Source organism: Marmota marmota, unplaced genomic scaffold (genome assembly GCF_001458135.2).
Source record: "Marmota marmota marmota unplaced genomic scaffold, marMar, whole genome shotgun sequence".
Classification (NCBI taxonomy): Eukaryota; Metazoa; Chordata; class Mammalia; order Rodentia; family Sciuridae; genus Marmota; species Marmota marmota.
Window position 1 is genome coordinate 5,163,263 of NW_026000174.1, and position 17,399 is coordinate 5,180,661.

Consider the following 17,399-nt stretch of genomic DNA (forward strand, 5'->3'; position numbering starts at 1 on the left):
GGAGGATGGGAAAGGCAGTGGAGCACAACAGACACTAGGATGGCAATTTGTAAATCAATGGATGTGTAACTGATGTGATTCTGCAATCTGTGTATGGGGTGAAGGTGGGAGTTCATAACCCACTTGAATCAAAGTGTCAAATATGATATGCCAAGAAATTTGTAACGTTTTGAACAACCCACAATAAAAAATTAAAAAAAAAAAAAAAGAAGCACCTTTAGCTACTCAAAAAGCTTTTTTTCATCCAGAAAAATACACTTTATTTTATGTTATCCTCCTCATATTCTAAAATTTCAAGGTAATTTTAGAGGCATTCTTAGAGAAAAAATTTTCTAGTAAGAAATGTTTTCATGTCAGTGAAACAGCTGCTCTGGAATGTGTTGACCACCTTTACAAAAAGCACTTAAGAATAAACTAGATGGCCACATTCAGGGATGCCATGGAAGGAATTCTCTGTGGGATAAATGGTTAGTGTAATAATTGGCCCCACCTAAAAATAATCTTAAATCCAGAAGTCTGTGAGTATCCAAAAGAAAACAAAAAAGTAGTCTTGCCTATAAACAGGTACATCTAAGGGAACTCATCCTTTCAGATTAACTGCTCTGTATTTTGATATCATTATTATATTTTTGCAAAAGGACAGTCAATTGCACTGGGACAGCCACAGGCCACTGTTAGCCACAAGAGAAATCCTCCTCATATTCTAAGCACATTCAAGACTCTTGATACCATGGGGGCCTGGGAGACTCTGATGTACCCATGTGGGGGCCTGGGCAGGCATCCTTTCCAAGGAACACTCTGGGAACACCACCTTGAATGGAATTATTCTCTCTCATTTTCTACCAAACTCCTTTTGCCTCAGTAGAAGAGGTTGATTTATGGTTAAATATGCTTCAAATTTCTCAGGATGATGCTGACTTACAAGACTCAGTCTACTTAGTAATCTATTGTGCCCAGACATTTAGTTTCAAAATATATGGTCACTACAGAAAGCGACCTAAAATACAGATCATCACTGAGTCAGGACCTACACCCCAGAGCTGCTTCTTCCTACTATGTGTATTTTAACTGATCTCAGTTACCACAAAAAGCAATGAGGTTGAAGGAAATAAACCATGTCTCAAATGTCTTCAAACTCTTAACATTTTGAGACAAAATGTTGTCTTATGCACATGTAGGACTATTCCTAGATATGGATCCTGAACTTCTGAGGAACCACTGGACTCTGAGTGGCTAACCCTCTGGAACAGTTGGCTTGAATCATCTCTACCCACACACTTGGAGGACAGTGGGCATCAATGCTCAACTTCCTCCAATGCACCTCTACACCCTGACCCCAAAAACACACTAAGAAAAGTCTGAAGGAGCCTAATATGATGATTAATGCAGAGGAATTCTTTCAAATTTCAAAGAGAAGTTTTAATTCAGGTTATTAGTTGCTGAGGTCACTGGTTAAAAATTGGAGCCATTGTTTACAACAGACATTTAACTAACCACCCAAACAGGAAAGTTAAGAATGGAGGATTATGTGTGTATTAACACTATATGTACTTCTCACCCTCTGTTTTGCTCTCACTCTCCTCCTGCTTAAAGAATTTGTTTATGGAGAATGTAAGAAAAAGAGAAGAACAACTGGTTGGTTTTTAGAAGTGCTCAAAAGAAATGAAACTTCTTCCCCATTAAAAACTACTTAGGTTTGGGATTTGCAGTCCAATTAAGACAGACCTGTCTCTTAAGTGAGAAAGCTCTGGGCGAGAGTACCAGCAGTACTGTTGCTGAGGGTCACCTGCTAAAGGATCCTCCATGATGGGAGAACTCAAGAGCATCCAGACCCTCTCCCATCCCTGGGGGAAGTAGTCTCTAGAATTTAAGCCTCAGCAGATCCACTTGGTAGGGGCTGGAAATAACCTCAGACCAGGTTTCCCCAGTTTGCTGTCACGTTTCCTCTTCATCTCTCCTATCTTAAAGTTTCTGCCTCTGTTCTCAAATTAGCTGTCAGTTCATTTTCCTTAGCCCCATTTCGGTTGCCTACTGATGCTTTTTTTTTTTTTTTTTCATTTCCTGAATCCATAAAGCATCCTTTCCTCAGCCTTGTAATCTTTCTTCTTTACACATGCAGAGCTGAAAACATAAAAGGTGTCATCACCGCAAACTTTAAGAAGTACCAAAAATTTATCAGTGCTGAAAATGCTGAGGCTGCAGAGAGCTAGGAAATATTTAAGGGCTATCAATACATGGATCCTAATTCTCTCACAGGGCCTGGACTTCTATCGCCATCTACTGTTAAAGCAACCACTCTGCAAAAAAAATTTTTTTTTAATCTTTTTGTGTTTTGTAATAACAGAGCACATAACTTTTATTTCAAGCTGACCAATTTGGAGGCCTAAATAAGGCATTGAAATGCAAAGTTGAGCTCAAAATGATTTCTGAGGTTTTGAAATTTGTTGTCATTAAAGCCATTGTCAAAAATCCAGTTTCATAAGAATGTTAATAAAAGTGGAATGAGCTCCTAAAGAGATGTCATTCACCTTGAAATGTACTGAATTAGAAAAAGTGGATGATTTATAACTCCACACTGCTGGCTTATGTTTTATCCAAAAGGACTTGGAAGAAACATGAGGTAACAGATCAGGGTTCTAGTTACTGAGAGCTGCTGGGCTGTCTGTTCAGTGGCCCCACACACCAAGGGCTGCTCAATGCTAAAGAGATGGAATTTATTCTTGGAGGGATGCCAGAGAATTCACTGGGGAATTTTATTTAGGATTTGTGTGTGTGTGTGTGTGTGTGTGTGTGTAAATAGTCCTTACTTTCTGTGCATAGTTCAACACCAATATGAGTACTTGTTAATCACCATGCATATTTCCCTTGGCAAACCATTTTATTCTTTGACAAATTAGTTTAATAAAGACCTCAAAATAAATTGTGAAAAAACTTCCTCCTCCTCATTACATAATTAAACATACCCAAAACATTGTGCTGCATAACATTCAACTAGGAAATCCTCCCTCCCCCTTAATCATACTCATAGTTATTAATCTAATAGTATTATGGTCACCCATGATGTTGATTGAGACAACACTGACGAACTAGTTAATGTGCTTAATGAACCAAGGAGGAAAACAAAAGGCACCCCATTGCAAGTTTATTAGGCTAGAAAAATGAATACAGGAACCATTATTTCATTACAGGGTTTAGCTGCCCAAACTGTCAGGAAGACTTCCACAGTCACAAACCTCTTAATTACAGTACCAGCACCAAGCTTCTCTTTATATTTGCACCACATCCCTCTTTGAGTTTTGTTCTTTTTATAATATCTCTCTAGTATTAAGGCTGCCCTTGCTGATTTGCTTCTGTTTATGATGCTACCAATCAATAATTCAATTGGGAACAGAATGATGAGCAAAGCAGACACTGACTCTGCTCTGTCTGGTGGGGAGAAGGAGACATTAGTCGAATAATAACACAAACAAATGTAATCCAGGACTGTGCCAAGCTCTGTGAGCAAGGGGCCTCTGATACCCTAAGTGCCTATGAGAGAGAAACTGACCTTGTCATGGATTGTCATGGAGGTCATGGGCTCTCATGAGAATGACAAGTTAGGTGGTAACTATACAAAGAGAAAAGGCCATTGTTAATTCCCACACAAGCAATGATTACAAATCTGTCTGAGTATGTTACTGAGCTGAGCACAGACTAGAACAACATGAATTCAGTAGCACTTTCCATTTAGAAATATATAATAAGGAGGCTGACTCATGGTTGACTCCCTGTCTCCTCTGGAAACACCATCTGATGGAGACTTCGATTTGTTTATCAGAACTACACGGCCTCTGCATACATGTGATTATCTAAGTCCCATCTCTGATGAGCTCTGCTGTTCTTGTGGTTATGTTTGATATATTAGGTGCTTGTTTACCTGCCTGGGTGCAGGAACTTGGAGATCCTTCCTTGCCCTTGCTGCTTCCTACCCTTCTCCTTTACCAACTCCTTTCCTTGCCCTCACTTATTTTCCTAACTTATCTCCATATTTTCATTCTTTACTCTCCATTTATTTTTAAAGTTTTCTCTTTAATTTATCTCCTCATTTTCTATTCATTCTCCATGTACTAGAATTATAATTTACAAATGTGTCTCAGGGAGATTACTTTATAAGGTGGCTGGGTAAGAATCATTTATCCTATTTTTCAGATGTAGGGTAGGGTAAGTGGACTTCTCACAACCACATGTTCAAGAAGGAGAGCAGCCTTAGCAGCAGCATAGATGCCTGTCTCCTACCACGTACGCATGCCACTAGAACAGCCTGCCATGACAAAAATATCACAGATATCCCATCCTGTCTTTTATTCTGAATAATAAAACTCCTTCCCCATCCTGTTTTTAGCATTCACAAAAAATGAGTCTAGACAAAAGTCCTGGTCAGAGTGGCTTTCTCGTTGCTCATCCATCACATGACTAGATAAGCATCAGTCCAGTCTGATGCAGATGTACTGGATATTACCCTTGACCTTGGACTTAACCCCTCATATAGAATTGTTTTTATTATGATTTTTACCTTGCCTGATTATGACCTGGGAGGTGGCTTGGCTGGGGAGAGTAGGGAATGAAAAGGATTGTTTTGAGCATCATTTATCAGCCTTCATTAGATTACTCATCATGAGACATCCATCTTTTTATATCCAAACTAAATCTACTGTTTTTCTCTGCATATATTGCAAATCCCTCAGAGACTTTCAAATTCTATTAGGATTTCTGTTTACTTCCTTCTCTCATCCAATTATAGGAGACTTAAAAGAAAGCACATCCATATTTTATGCCACAGACCAGATGCCATTCTACTACCAGAAAAAAATAAGTCAGTGATCTTTATTTAATCTTTCTGCTGATTTTCAGTCTGGCAAATGTTTAGTCCACTTTTAAGATGTCAGTTAACACCTCCATTGACCAAAGGATCATGTTTGGTAAAGGACCCTCCTTGGTTCATGGACAATCAGAGTGCTCAAGAAGTACTAAGCAGGTGACAAACATCATTCATCCATCCATTTGATTAGTCACTGATTGGATTGATTAACCTTTTATTCATTCATTCAACTAAGCACTTACAGGATGTCTAGTATATGCCAAACATTCTATGTGGAAAAGGGTCCAATTTCTGCCCTTAAAGAGCTCCCAGTCTGCTGGGGGTGAAAGAATGTGGAATATTGCAGCAAGTCGCTGAGATTTATCTATGTAATTTCAGAACAAAAGAATAAGCAGCTATCTTGAGGAAACTAGAAGCATTGATCCTATGCAGGTCCAGGGATTTTTATCAAGTGACTACCAAACCTGAAGGGTAAAACAGCAGTCTCTTCAAATTAAGGAAATTCTATGCTCACATGAGCCGGTGTCAAGAGTTGGAGATTTTTCCATCTAGGCACAAGTCTGTAAAAGCCACATTGAAGTGTAGAACTGAGCCATACTCTTCACTGCCTACTCAGTTTTGCAAAGGAGAATTCTTCCATGGTCAAGAAATAATTATGAGCATTGATAAGAAATTGAATATTGATAAAATGTGTGAGCATCCCCTCTTTACATTGCCTTATCTATATCTCTGAGGTCATTGCTTGTCCTCAGTCATGTGTCCTTTGTACAGAAACCTGGTATAATTTAAAGAACAAGGTCTTTCGTCCATCTGTATCTTTATTTAGTTCCTGGCTCCAGCACTTAAAATCTGTATTACTTTGAGCTGCTACCAAATCTCTCTGAGTCTGCTTTATTAATCTATAGACTAGGGATTTGTGTTCACTTCATAGAATTATTTCAAGAATTTATATTTTTTTAAAAATGTAAATGCTCTAGCATAGTACTTAACAAATGGTAGGTATTCAGTAAGCATAGGTTCCCTATCCATCTCTCTCCCTCTAACTGCCCCTTTCCATTGTGCTTGAACCTCTTCCCTCAAGCCTTTTCATACCAGGAACCAATTGACAAAAGCTCGGTTTAGTATCCCTTTAACAAACACTGGCTGTGTATCTCTCACACAGCCTCAGGCAGACAGTAATGTGGAAGACAGAACATAGCATGGGATGGAGTATGCCTCGATTGCAAAGAGACATCAAGGGTTTCAAATACCCATCTACACTCAAAAATATAAATTTCCTAATGGCAGAGCTTCAGGAATAATAGCAGATATGAAAAAGATACTTTTGGGCAAAGTGTCACCTCATGCTACTTCCTATTTTACACCTAACAAAGTAAGTCCAGAGCCACTGAACATGGTCACTAGCTCAGAAGCATGCACATATGTCTGTTCCTTTCATCCCCAGGGTATTCAGTGAGACATATAGCATTAAAATGGTTTGTAGGAAAGTGCTGCATACCCATCACTAGGATCCCTTATAATTGCCTGTATAGCAGATCAAATCTCTGCTGCAGGATTTAATATTTCTCTCTCTTCTAGATGCAGCACTCCTGAAGGGTAGCTTTTGGATGTACCCTGTCATCTAATTATTGAGCAATCTCCAAATCAGACTATAGATGGTTTGTAAAATTTCTTGTACTGTGACCAGAAGAATAGGGGATTCATGTTTCCTGACAACAGATTTTCTCTATACCCAGATATTAGAAGAAATAAGACAACTCTCATCTCTCGCTTTTTCTCTCTCTGTGTAGTTCTATAGAATAGTCAAGGCTTTTGTAACAAGTAGTAAGTATGAATGCTCTTGTCACTAGTTTTCACTGGTCAGTCTTGGTCAAATCTTAATCTTTCCAAACATCTATTTTCTTATCTTTGAATAAAATGATATTTAACTTACAGATATATAATAAAAATTAAATATCCTTAGCTTTTAATAAACATTAATGATTATAATTAAAATTAAATCTCATTTAACAAAAATTAAATTTGTATCATGTTTGGGTATGAAAAACACTAAGGATAACAATAGTGGAACTAGTCTCACAAATTTTGTTGTTCCTTCATGACATATTTTATTTGTGTTGAATGCACTACAGTTTACAAAGTTATAGGGTGTCCAATCAGTATAGGTAAGTAGGTAGGCAGGTAGATCTCTCCCAATATATATGTGCTAGAAGATAATTCGGGCACAAGAAAATAACTGAAAGTTATACAAACCTCTTTTTCCCTGGGCATAGAAGGCATTCACAGTTATCAAAAAATCAAGCCTTGTATTTGGTTTTTGCAGAAGGAAATATTATCAATACCTGGTATTGTGTGCACATCACTGTGAGGGGCTGATTTATAAGATCATTCTACTTTTAATTTATTTGGGGCCATCCCCAATTTGGGAACAGGGGTTAACATGAGAATTAGGGTTGACAAATAGCTAATGTATTATCATGTTCAACTGTCCAGTGTCCACATGAGGAACTTTCTGAAGTAGTTCTCTAACCCTTTGAGAAGGTATGGCCACAGTGCTAAAGAGTAAGGATTATAGTTAAAGCAACATACGTAGACACCAAGACACCCAGAGAAAGCTGATTTCCTTTGCAGCACCACTGTGGGCCATGCAGAGTTGGTCTCCTGCAAATGGTATTCTTGATACTGATATACTAAAAAGGAACAGACTGATTTACTTAGAGCTTTTGTTTGGCTGTTGTTTTGGTAGGGCTTATTTTGCCTGAAGAGGGGATGATAGAGAAAATGGAGTAATTTTAGGGGATATCTGTGGAAAGAGGTATAAAATATTAGAAAGTACCATGTCCAGTGTAATACTGACCCTGTGACATACCCATGAAGCCATTACTTATCTGACAGCAAGAATTCCCTCTATGAAATTTTAGCAACAAGTAGAGTTTGGGGAAAAGTACTAAGTTATCCTTATGTACATCAAAACTCATGCTCAGAAAATGGGCATTTGGAGTCTTTTGGGTGTCCCATCTCCTCTTCTGCTAGACCAAATTTCCTCATTATTTGACTACCCTTCCTTTGTTTTTGCTTTCCATTGTTGCAATCTTCCTTTTATCAAAACTAGCTCTTAGGATCAACCTATTTTCATGACTTTTTCATAGGACTGCTAAAGCTCAGGAAATAAAGCCAAGAGTTAATAAATGGGATGGCATCAAATTAAAAAGCTTCTGCACAGCAAAGGAAGGAATCAGGAATGTGAAATGAGAACCTACAGAAAGGGAGAAAATATTAGCTACTCTTCTGACAGAGGATTACTATCTAGAATATATAAAAATCTCAAAAAACTTTACATCAAAAAAATCAAATAACCCAGTTAATAAATGGGTAAACAAACTAAACAGACACTTCCCAAAAGAAGAAATACAAATGGCCAAAAATACATGAAAAAAAATGTTCAATGTCATTAGCAATTAGGGAAATACAAATCAAAACTACACTGAGATTTCATCTCACACTAGTCAGAATAGCATTCATAAAAAAATACAAATAATAATAAATGCTGGAAAGGATGTTGAGAAAACAGAACACTTTTCCACTGTTGATGAGATTGTATGTTGGCACAGCAATAGAAATCTATGTAAAGTTTCCTCAAAAGACTAGGCAAGGAACTACCACATAACCCAGCTATACCACTCCTTTGTATTTATCTTGAAGGATGAAAGTCATCATACTATAGTGATACATGCATACCCATGTCTATAGCAACACAGTTGACAACAGCAAAACTGTGGAAACAGCCTAAGTGTCTATCAAAAGATGAATGAATGGATAAGAAAATGTAGTATATATACACAATGGAGTTTTATTCATCTATAAAGAAAAAAATGAAATTACATTATTGCAGGAAAATGGGTGGAACTAGAGAGCATTATGTTAAGTGAAATAAGTCAAACTCAGAATGTCATGTTTTTTCTCATATGCAAAAGCTAGAGCAGAAAAAAAGGAAAGAAAGATGGGATAGATCTCACGAAAATCAAAGAGAGATGAGTAGAAGAAAAGGGCCATGAGGTGGGGAGTGGTAAGGGAAGGGGGAAGTGCTAGGGAGTGATATTGGCCAAATTGTTATATTGTGTGCATGTAACAACCAATCCCATCATTACATACAATTATAATGCACCAACTAAAAAAAAGTGAAAAGAAAAAAAAAAGAGATCAACCTATTTGCACCGAGATGTAGATGTCTTTTAGATTTTCATTCCAGAATCATTCATTGATCATGTTCTTCATACCACATATTTTGCCACATATTAAGAACCCAAGAGCTGAAGAAAGCACTTTTTAAAATAGTCTTAACTTTTCAGAGCAGTTTTTAGTTCCCAGAAAAATTGAGCAGAAAGTAGAATTTCCATATATGTCCCTCCCCCACATGTGCACGGAGTCCACCATGACTGACATCTCCTCACCTACATTCAACATATCATTATAACCCAGAGTCCATAGATTATATCAGTTTTTCCATAGTTTTGCATTTTGCACAGTGCCATTAGTTGGAATCATATAGCATGTAGCCTTTTCACATTGACTTCTTTCCCTTAGCAATATGCATTTGAGTTACCTCTGTATCTATTCATGGTTTGATATCTCATTTCTTTTTGGTACTGAATCATATTTCATTCTCCAGATTATACCAGTCTATTCATTCTTCTGCTGCAGAACATTTTAGTGGCTACCAAATTCTTTCAGTTAAATGAAGCCACTGTAGGCATCCATGAACAGATTTTTGTGTGAGTGTAAGTTTTCAGTGTCCTTGGGTAAATACCAAGTGGCACAATTTCTGAATCATGTGGGAAGAGTATGTTCAGTTTGGTAAGAAACCACCAAACTGTCATCCAGAATAGCTGTACCATTTTGCATTTTAACCAGCAAAAAATGAGAACACCCGATTTTCCCCTTACTAGCCATCAGTAAGGTATATTGACACACATGGGGTATAACTTAATCTGATTTAAATCACATTCTTATGTTTGTACATGATGTGGAATTCCACGAGTCATGTATTCAAATATACATATTCTTATTTTTTTTCTTATCCTTATGCTGTCAGTGTTCTGACTTTTGGGCATTTTAATAGCTATATATGGTATCTCATTTATGTTTTAATTTGCATCTCCTTGATGAACTACAATGTAGAGCATCTTTTCATATGCTTATTTGCCATCTGTGTATACTTGGTGAGGTGTCTTTAAGGCCTTTTGCTCAATGTTAATTGAGTTGTTTCTGCTATCTTGTTTTTTTTAATGTACTATATAACTGGTACATAAAAACCTAAAAATTGTACATATTAACAGGGTACCATGTAAACTTTCAATACATGTATACATTGCATAATATTTAAATCAGGGTACATAGATCTATTTTCTCAAAAATTTATTATTTTTATAGTGAAAATTTCAAGATCCTTTCTTCTAGGTTTTTGAAATGTATAGGACATTATTGATATCTATACGCACCCCACCGTGCATGCCAGAGCTTCTTATTCCTGTCTAACTGTAGCTTAGTACCCATTGTTAAACCTTTCCTCATCTGTCCCCCAACCTCTTCTCCTTGGCCCCTGGTAACCACTGCTCTAATTTCAACCTCTGTAAGATCAACTTTTTTTTTTTTTTTTGCTACTGGGGATTGAACTTTGTGGCACTTGGTCACTGAGCCACGTCCCCAGCCCTATTTTGTATTTTATTTAGAGGCAGGGTCTTCCTGAGTTGCTTAGCTCCTCACAGTTGCTGAGGCTGGCTTTGAACTTGCAATCCTCCTGTCTCAGCCTCCCAAGCCACTGGGATTACAGGCATGTGCCACCGCACCAGATGAGATAAACTTTTTTTTTTATTCCACATATGAGTGAGATCATGCAGTACTTATGTTCATTCTTTTTTAACTGAATAGTATTCTATTGTGTGTATCTGCCACATTTCTTTCCAGTCATCAATTGACGGATACTTAGGTTGTTTGTTCCCATTTCTCGACTGTTATAAATAGTGCTGCAACAAACATGGGAGTGAAGATGTCCCTATGATATAGTGATAATTTCTATTGGATATACTCTATATTCTGTTCCATTGATCTATGAATTTGTTTTTATGCCAAAAGCATGCTGTTTTGATGACTGTGCATTGTAGTTTGTTTTGAAATCAGGTTGTATATTGCCTCCGGCTTTGTTCTTTGTGCTCAAGATGGCTTTAGCTATTTGGGGTTCCATATAATTTCAGGGTTTTTTTTTTCCTAGTTCTGTGAAGGATGTCATTGATATTTATATTCTTACTGTTGACTTTTATGAGTTCCTTGTGTATTTTGACTAACAGTCCTTTATCTGATATGACTTCTGCAATTGTTTTCTCTATCTGTGGCTGGTCTTTTCATTCTCTTACGTTGTCTTTCTCGGACCAGATTTTTTTTTATTTTAATGAAGTCCAGGTTAAAAATTCCTTCTTTCATGGATTATGCCTTTTATGTTACATCTAAAATGTCATTTCCAAACCCAAGGCCAATTAGATTTCCTGCTATGTTAACTTTGGGGAGTTTTACAGCTTTACGTTTTGCATTTAGATCTGTGGTAAATTTTGATTGGATTTTTGTGAAAGCTGTAAGGTCTGAGTCTACATTTCTTTAGTATGTGAATATCTGGCTGTTCTAACACTATTTATTGAAAAAGAATATCTGTATTTTGTCAATTATATTTTCTTGCTCCTTTTTCAAAGATCTGTCAACTGTATTATTGGGAGTCTATTTCTGAGCTTTCTTTTCTGTTCTGTTTATCTCTTTGTTTATTCTTTCACCAATGTCACAATGTCTTGATTAGCATAACTTTATAATAAATTTTAAAGTCAGGTATTATCAATCCTCAAACTTTGTTCTTTTCCAATAATTTGTTGACTATTCTGGGTCTTTGGCCTATCCACATAAATTTTAGAATCAGTTTGTTTGTATCCTACAAATAACTTGCTGGAATTTTGATTGCAGTTGCACTGAATCTGTAAATAAATCTGTAAGGAACTGACATTTTGCCAGTATTGAGTTTCCTCTTCATGGAATTGGAATATCCCTCTGTTTATTCAGTTCTTTAATTTTTTACTCAAATTTTGTGGTTTTCATTATATAGATCTTTTGCATATTTTGTTAGGTTTTACCTATGAATTTCATTTTGAGAGGTGACAATATAAATGATATTGCTTTATTTCCACTTCTCCTTATTTATTGCTGGCATATAAGAAAGTGATTCATCTTTGTGAACTAACTTTGATCATTTAACCCTGTCTGTTTCATATCATAATCCAAACCCTCCTGGCATATTGTGGATTCTCAAGTGATACTTGTTCAGTGGATGAACATATAGAGTATGATAATTAGGGTAGTTGATATATGAGTCTGGCATTATAGAATCCTAGGTAAGTTAGTGTTGAGGAGAGCTGTGGAGAACAAATATTATTTAAATATTCATGAAGTATTAAAGGAAGCTTCCCAAGAATACAAAAGGGAAAAATACAACTGCAGGCAGATAGGACTGTATACTCAAAGACTAAAGGGAGAGAGAGAGTCAGGTGTTTGAGGAAAAGCTAATAATTTAGAAAAAAATCAAGAAGTTTTGTGTGTCAGGATATGAGGCTACAGATATTCAGGGAAGAAAATGTTGATATTTCTTCTAAAATCACTTTGTGTTTGTGCCAATGTCCAAAGTTGGCTTCCAGATTTCACCATGGCTAACATAGTTAATGAATAACTTTAGGAATGCTAGGCCTAGGAAAAGTTTGAACCAGCTTTTAGTTCTAAAGGTAGAAATCTAGGCAGAAGTAGGTCAGCAAGAAAACTGAAATGCTGTATTGGAAAATCCTGGATGTGAAGCAGTGATCTTCCCTTCATTTTCCTAAATGGAAAAAAAGAATCAGAAAATCCATAAGGGCTCAACTAATTGTTATGTAGAGATTTCTCTGGAATTAGAAAATAGAACTTTTAGCAGGAAATAGGCACAGGAATACTTGTATAAGCAATATCAGCAATCCCTGAGAAGAGGACAGATGAATGTTTAAGAGAAGAATTTTGAAGAATTCAACAACAGTTAAAGGTTAGAGAAGTATTTTATATCTTTATATGTTAACTTTAAAAATAAGTTACATCAATAGTAATTAATGTGTATTTAAAGTATTCTGCCACTTTTTTCTATAGTAATTCTTACATAGATGTCTTAATTATGTGGCATTTTCTGAAATTCTATTAGCAAGGTCTGGGGGAAGACTTGTCATGTGAATGCTAAGGTCATTGCCCAGATACAAAATTGTACTAGCCTTTTACTTCAACTCCATTTACTAAGGTGACAGTTCATAGTGATTGGATCAGCCTGGGTAATCCCTTTGCTTCCCTAACCAGGTGATGCACATGCGCATGGGCTCAGGTAGCAACTACCAGAGTATGCTAACTTTCTTTGGCTTCCATAACAAATCAGCACAAAGTGAGTGGCTTAAAAACAACTGAACTTGTTCCTCTTATTTAACTATAATGTCAGATTTCATGTTAAGCAATTTATTGTCTCTCTATCTCACTGCTCTGGAGACTAGAGTCCATGATCATGGTGACAAAGAACCGTGGTACCTCTAAATCCTACTGGGGAATCTTTCCTTGCTTCTCTTGGCTTCTGTTGATTTGATGGCAATCTCAAGTGTTCCTTGGCCAGCAGCTGCATTGTTCCATTCTCTGCCTCTGATATTCTCCCAGGATACCTCTATATTTACCTGATTTTCTTTTGAGACCAGTCAGATTGGATAAGTGGGCCACTCTAGTTCAGCAAAATCTCATCTTAATATATCTGTAAAGACCCTATTTTATAATATGTCATATTCTGAGCTATCAGGAGTTAGGACTTCAACATATCTATTGGGAGACAACACAGTCAATACCAAACATAAAGTATAAACTTCTCAAGGGCAGAGAGGTCTTGTGAGGCTTTGTATGCCCAAGAACCAGCCAATGTCTGCCCCAATAGCTGCTGGATAATTTTTTGTTAAATGAGTAAAGAAATACTCTGCTCTATTGTCCTAAGAATGGAAATTTCTCTTTGTTCATCCTATCCAAGAGCATCTTCCTGGCCTCTGCTCCATGTCTCCATTGCAGCCCTACCAGTCGATGGGAGAATATTTGCTTTGTTCCCAAACCTCATGCATTTTCTCACGTCCTTCATTGCTGTTCTTCCTTATTCATGAAACGTCCTACCACTCCCCATCTCTAAATATCAAATCAGTGCTCTGCTGTCGTAAAAATGTATCCCAAATGTTGTGAATGGATGAATATTATAATTAGTTATTTTTATGTACCTTCCTATTATCCTACAATGATAGCCTCATAAAATTAAAAATTAGTTGTGTTTATAGTTCTATTTTCAGTACCCAGCATGGCACCAAGTACAGATTTACATTAAAACTCTAGGCCAAAAAATTAAGGAGGATTCTTATTTTAGTTTTGTTGTATTTTTAGTTGATAAATAAAATTGTACATCTTTATAAGGCACAAAGTGGTATTTTATGTAAATTTTTTATTTATGTATGACAGCAGAATGCATTACAATTCTTATTAAATATATGGAGCACAATTTTTCATATCACTGGTTGTTTACACAGTATATTCACACCAATTCATATCTTCATACCTGTACTTTGGTTAGTAATGATCATCACCTTCCACCATAGTTAATTACCCCATTCCCCCTCCCTTCCCCTCCAATCCCTCTGCCCTATCTAGAGTTCTTCTATTCCTCCCATGCTCCCACTCCCTATGCCACTATGAATCAGCCTCCTTATATCAAAGAAAACATTTGGCATTTGGTTTTTTGGGATTGGCTAACTTCACTTAGCATTATCTTCTCTAACTTCATCCATTTACCTGCAAATGCCATGATTTTATTCTCTTTTACTGCTGAGTAATATTCCATTGTGTATGTATGCCACGTTTTTTTATCCATTCATCTACTGAAGGGCATCTAGTTTGGTTCCACAGTTTAACTATTGTGAATTGTGCTGCTATAAACATTGATGTGGCTGTGTCCCTGTAGTGTGCTATTTTTAAGTCCTTTGAGCATAGACTGAGGAGAGAGACAGCTGGGGCAAAGTGGTATTTTGATACTTGTATATGTTATGGCATTATCAAGTCAGAATTAACTGGCATATACATCACCTTAACTATTCATCATTTCTTTGCCATGAAAACATTTGAAACCCTCTCTTTTAGCTGTTCTGAAATACACCATACAGTTTTATTAATTATAGTCACCTTATTGTACAATAGAAGAACTGAACTTGTTCCTCTTATCTAACTATAACGTCAAATTTCATGTTAAGTGACATGAACCAGGAACAGAGAGACAAATGCCACATGATCTCACTTCTATGGAGAAACTAAAAAGGCAAATTTATAGAAGTAGAGAGTGGAGTGTTGTTTATCAGATCCTGGGTGGGGAGCAGATGGGGAGTTGATAGAAATTAAGGAGAATTTTATCTCTCAGGTACTGTAGTAGCAATGGGAACTTTAGATAAGAGAAATGAAATAATTATGTTAATTTTTAAAGAAAATTTCTCTGGCAGCAATATGGAGGAAAGGGTGCAAGGGTGCAGGAAAGAGGGACTCTTGGGGTCAGCCAAGATAGGGATCCCTGGCAGAGTCCAGGAGCTCAGATTTGAGATGTCATGACACTGAACTAAGAGCAATGTTAGGATGATTTTATTTTTTTCTAAGGTAAAACTGACATTTGTTGGATAATTAGAAGTACTAGAGAAGCAGGAGAGAGGTGAAATTTAGACATTTCTGACTTTTGTAACATCATTTAAAAACGTAAGTAATAAAAGGATTAAAGTGAATTCTGGGGGTAGATAGTAATTTCATTTTGGAGAAGCTAAATGGAAATTTGGAGTAGAGGACATTGATCTAAACTAGATATATGGCTCAATGACGGAAATGAAAGACCACACATTTATTAATTATTCAATAAATATGGAGGTCCTGGCATGTGCCAGGCACTATGCTAAGTGCTAGGGGGACAAGGGAGTTGCTACTCTCATAAAGAAAACATTCTAGTGGGAACAAACAAATAAGCAAAGTGATTTCACTGTAATATTAGTATCATGAAGGAGACATGCAGGAGGCTATGACAGAAAACAATGAAGGGAGGACTAGTGTAGATGGAGTGGTCGATGCCTCAAGAAGGAAAGGAGCTCTCTGAGGAAGAGTTACAGGGAGGAGTGAGAGGAAAAAGTAGCCAAGGACACAAGTTATGGGAATGCCATTTATGAACAGGAAACAGATGAGAGGAGTCCCTCAAGGAAATGGAAACAAGGAACAGAGGGGTCAAACAAAGACCAAAAAAAGTGATGTGCCTTTGACAAGAGAAAAAGAGATTCTAGAACTGTACTATCCATTACAATAGCCAAGACATGTAAGGGTTCTATGTCTGTGACTGAGGTCTCTGATAGCTTCATGACCATGGCATGCTTGGTGGTTAGGAAGTTTCTGTGCAAAGATGCAGAATTCCTGGATGCTAGGAATTTTCTGGGCAATACATGGAATGCCTGGCTGCTGAAAAAACTTCTGTGCAAAGACAGGGATGCCTGGCTGCTATAGCAATGTCCTTCATGAAGAGGCTCTGTGTTAGAGTTTTATCAGCCTCCATATTGATCTCAGGCACACAGCTCCTGGGAATAAAGGAACTCTCTTGTAAGACAACCACAATGTTTCACTTAGGCTAAACCTTCCACATAACAGTAACTCTATACAATGGACTTCCTTGAGAACTACACAAAACTCTTAACATTGCATATTGCAACTTAGTATGTAACTGAGGAATAAGGTGAATAATATTGCTAAATCTGTAACCTGACTAGTAATACAGTGAACAATATATACTAATGATGCCAATGACCTAAAGTAACATATTTGGTATAAATAAAGCTTGGCAGCTTGGCGCTTCTGCCATTCTGCCATCTTTCCTGCCTCTGCATCTTATCTCTGTGTCTCCTTTTTATTTTCCTTACAAAGACATTTGCAAGTATTCAATATAAATATCTTAGAAACATTTCCATCACCACAGACATTTCTTTTTCAAAAATATACAGAGGAAAGTTTATAAGGTCAATGCCAAAGAGAGGTCAGTTTGAAGAAAAATAGTCATTTGTGTCTTTCTGTTCAAAGTGAATATTGAGTTGTTATTGACTAATCAAATGGGACTCTGGTTTAGATGTGGGTTGAAACTTGCTTCAGTAAGCAAATATATGCAATGCTAGAGTTGTGAGGGATTGTAGCTGTTCTGGCTTGCTTTCCTCACCATTCCCTTTATTATACAACATGGAAACTCCTGTTCAGAAGGTTATATTCAAAAACACCCAGGAGTTAATGTTAAAGTTGAGACTAGAAAACAGCTCAGCTCTGGAAGCTCAGGCAGGAGGACCCCAAGTTCAAAGCCAGCCTTGGCAATTTAGCAAGGCCCTAAGCAACTAAGTGAAACCCTGTCTCAAAATAAAAAATT

At 36.9% G+C, this 17,399-nt stretch overlaps 1 protein-coding gene across 14 annotated transcripts in view; it reads left to right on the forward strand.

The window, feature by feature from the left end:
• The window catches only part of Dlg2 (discs large MAGUK scaffold protein 2), a 917,250-nt gene that overhangs the window by 515,670 nt on the left and 384,181 nt on the right, over window positions 1-17,399 (forward strand). Inside the window, exon 1 of one of the 14 annotated variants that reach the window (XM_048787984.1) lies at window positions 12,667-12,959. The exons of the other annotated variants lie outside the window; for them this stretch is intronic. The gene's annotated coding sequence lies outside the window, so the exon portion shown is untranslated. Of the gene's footprint in view, window positions 1-12,666; window positions 12,960-17,399 lie in introns of those variants that run through there. 14 annotated transcript variants of the gene reach the window in all.